We start from the raw sequence: 4160 nt of genomic DNA, 5'->3' as shown, positions 1-4160 counted from the left end.
TTTATTGAGGCAGTACTTTAGCAGATGTTAGCGATGTCCTACATAAATGCAATAATTAACTTGGAACTAAGAGGTTGGAGACAGCGGAACATAAAATGGACACAAAATATTCTGATGCCTTTCTCCAGTTTTGTTTCATTGTACAGCTCTCCTGTTCCCACACACACACAATCGCTCTAATTCCTGCAAAGAATTAAAGAAATTGGTTCAACATAAAAGAGGATCGGATTATGATGTATAGATTCCAAAAGTAGGGGGAAAAAAAATCTATGTGGTTAATAAAGCCCATTGCACATACATGGAACTCAATGGAGTTCAGTCCACCTTAATGCTTTGATGGTGAAGGAAAAGCGCATTTATTCTATGTGAGTTTTAATATTCCTAATGAATGGAACTAGTCTGATGTGTCTGTCAGATCTCACACTGAACTAGCCACTGGGAATATCCACTGGGAACAAACCAAGGCCAATTAGACTTTTATTTCAATGGCAGTGGGTGGTTGCTTTGATAAGTCAACCATGTGCTTTTGATATGTTGCTTGTTCACTAACATTGGTTCCCAAAAGAACTCGCAATAGCCACATTCAGCTCACAGTGGCTCAATGCCAGCTTCACTGAACAGGGTTTATTCCCAATGCTGGGAAATTCAGGTTTTGAGAAAGCATTACCACTATGCATTTCTTATGTAGTGTGTGAAGGTTTAATCCCATTTTTTTTTTCACTCTAAGCCTGAGCCTTCTCTTCCTTGCTCTAAAATGGTATTCAGCAAGGCCAATGTGTGTGATTTACAGAAGAGAAAAGTGTTAGAGTGTAAGACGCCTTTCTTGATTAATTGCTTTTCTAGTGTAGTGCAGAAATACTGCAGAACAGTAAGATCCATGTGAGAATCTTACCATTGCATCTGAAATAGAGGTATTGGTGGACTTTTTAGACTTGTGAACTCTTTTTAGGAGTATAAGTAACTTTAGGACGATGTGGTCAAGGGCAATGAGTAGACAAACTTCTTCCAACAAGTTTTAGACGCCTGATTCATCTAGTGTTTTACTTGGGTTTTCCTGCCACTTTCCTTTTCTGACTTCAGTATGTAAACACCGAGACATCTACTCGAGAAACCAGTAGCCAAACTGGTCAACTTAGTCATGGCCTAAACCATTGAGCATCGCTTCTGTCCACACATTCATAAAGTAAATTCTAATATATAAAATGTGAAAATCATGCAAATTTGGCAATCCCAAATGTTTGTGTTCATCATTTGTGACCTCTGTACATAACAAGTCCTAATAAAATGAATCATAGGCATTCTTTCAGCTGAGGACCAATAAAGCTTTTGATTTTTTTTTTTTTTACATAAAAAAATCAAAATGTAGGTTACATGTCCTTTGAATACTTCATCATTCATTCCAGAAATTACTGAGCAGATGGTAAGTAGGTGTCCCCCTACAAGAAGAGAGACTCTAGAATTATTTAGGAACCTTTGTGCTGTTTCTCTGGAATAGAAGTAGTAGACAGTGATGGGTGAATTTGGAGTGTTTTGCTTTTGGCGAAAAATTTGCGTATTTCAGCCAAATCCTTGTGCTTGGCCGAACCAAATCCGAATCCTAATTTGCATATGTACATTAGGGGCGAGTAGGGAAATCACGACTTTTCGTCACAAAAGAAGAATTTTTTTCCACTTTTTCCTTTCTGACCCTATCTAATTTGCATATGCAAATTAGGATTTGGATTCGGTTCTGTATTCGGCTGAATCAATCACCAAGGATTCAGGGATTCGGCCGAATCACAAATAGTGGATTTAGTGCATCCCTAGTTATTTCCCTGGTGGTAGAGTCACATTGACTGTGTAGAATTTTGGGTAGATGTTTTCCTCCTGTGTGTTCTCATGCGGCCCTAGATTAGAGTTCTGCATCAGGTCAGGTACCGGAGGAATGCCCGTAAATCAGTCAGGTTATGGGTGAAAAGTCCCTGATTCCCCGACCATGCAGGCGGATTACACAGGGAAGACAAACCACATAATAAATATATACAGAATCATAGGACAAAGAGTTTAAGTGCTCTGTGATAAGAGGTCCATGCCCCATAGAGCTTACAGTCTAGATTGCAGGACAGCAGCGTAACTAGAGGGGGGCGGGCCCTGGCGCAGGAAAAAATGTTTTTTGCTGAAAATCATTTGGTGATTTTTGTAGCCACTTTTACCACACAAAATACACTATACAAACTACACAATAAATCAGTGGGCATTTTTTCACTGCAACTTTTTCAGTGTAAACTACCCTGGAGGCAAGGGGTGTTTTCTCATGGCAACTTTTTTTTCATGCAAAATACATTGCGGTCAATGGGTTTTTGACACCGTTTTTCATGGCAAAATGTTGACACGGTTTCAGAAAATATTCGTTGATTGTAAAAAGTCCGAATTTTGGCTTGAATTTATGCATTCACTCTTCACTGATCATAGCTGCACCACATTTGAAGCACACCATCCACCTACACTATATTTTTAGGCTTCCCCTTGGGGCAACCTAGATAGCCCCGTCCCTGCTTCCCCCCCCCCCCCGGCATACTTCTATAGCCCTGAAAATGTCCCTAAAATATTTCTCACCTTCCAGTGAAGAGTAAATGCAGCAGAGCTTGTGGGCACCATCTTACGGACCACCAGTCTTCATCTGTAATAGAGCGCCGTATTGGCGCATGTGCAGTAATATTCTGGTTCATACCGACTGCTCATGCGTCAAAAGTGCCGTAAATTGCTGAAGAGGACCCGGAAAAATCCGAAGATCCGGAAGATTGCAACCATGAAGTGAGAAATATTTTAGGGACATTTTCAGGGCTATTAAAGTATGCGGGGGGGGGGAGCAGGGAGGGGGGACTATCTAGGTTAGTAGGCAGAGGCTTTTCTTAATTGGGGGGAGTTCTCCTTTAAGGGCCAAGGGATAAAAGTATAAGTTCAGCAGGTCACTCTAAAACAAACATAAGACATTCAGCCCTGTCTGTTTATTTTATCACACAATCAATCCTCTGTTTTAACATAATAAAGAGATTAACAATATTTACAACAAGAGGCTAAACAAAAGGACATTGGCATCATCTCACTTGCTGACTTCAATGAGTGTTAAATGAATGTATCCTATTGTCGTGGCTTTTTTTATTACACGGTTAGAAAGATATTAAAAGCTGGTCGTCCTTAAAAAAGAAATGGCAGTAGTGTGTGTCGGTAAATGTGTTTATTTATGCTCTTTCATGTTTATACAGGTACGGGATCCGTTATTCGGAAACCTGTTATCCAGAAAGCTCTGAATTATGGGAAGGCTGTCTCCCATAGATTCCATTTTATACAAAATAATCAAGATTTTTAAAAATGATTACATTTTTCTCTGTTATAATAAAACAGTACCATGTACTTGATCCAAACTAGTGAAGGGCGATTAAATTCGCCAGACGTGGATTCGCTGGGAATTTCCACATTTCGCCCAGTAAAATTCCTCTGAGACATAAAAATTTGCCATGCGTCACTGCTGTCGTGCACATACACATTGTTGTGCGTCAAAATTATTCGGACGCCCATTGACTTTTTGGGGAATCGAAACGCCACAGATTCGCTCATCACTAACACAAACTAAGATATAATTAATCCTTATTGGAGGCAAAACCAGCCTATTGTGTTTAGTTAATGTTTACATGATTTTCTAGTAGACTAAAGGTATGAAGATCCAAATTATGGAAAGACTCCTAATCCAGAAAACACCAGGTCCCTGAGTATTCTGGATAACAGGTCCCATACCTGTATTTTGGCATCATGATATCATTACAAACACTGAAGGCACCTTCATCCCAACATAAACCAATGCCAATGTGTGCTAGATTCGAATCTGACCGTACATGTGGATAACCAATTAGATTTATCAACCTTGGACTGAAGGATCGTATATATTTTTTACTTGGCCAATTAATGCTGGTGCAGTTTTTCCAAATTAAATAACTGGCCAGCCCACACATACATCAGTGTATACAGTAGTTCTTTGAAAGTGACCACTAGCAATGAGCGAATAAATTCCCCGGCAAAAAACCTGCTTAGTTAAAGAAATTAGAAGTTGTGCGCATAAAAATTGACGGGCAGACACCCACTGACTTCAATGCGTTTCGCATATTTTTTGCCATTTCACAAAT

This window comes from Xenopus laevis, chromosome 8L (genome assembly GCF_017654675.1).
Source record: "Xenopus laevis strain J_2021 chromosome 8L, Xenopus_laevis_v10.1, whole genome shotgun sequence".
Classification (NCBI taxonomy): Eukaryota; Metazoa; Chordata; class Amphibia; order Anura; family Pipidae; genus Xenopus; species Xenopus laevis.
The sequence above is the reverse complement of the archived record's forward strand: the minus strand, read 5'-3'. Positions refer to the sequence as shown.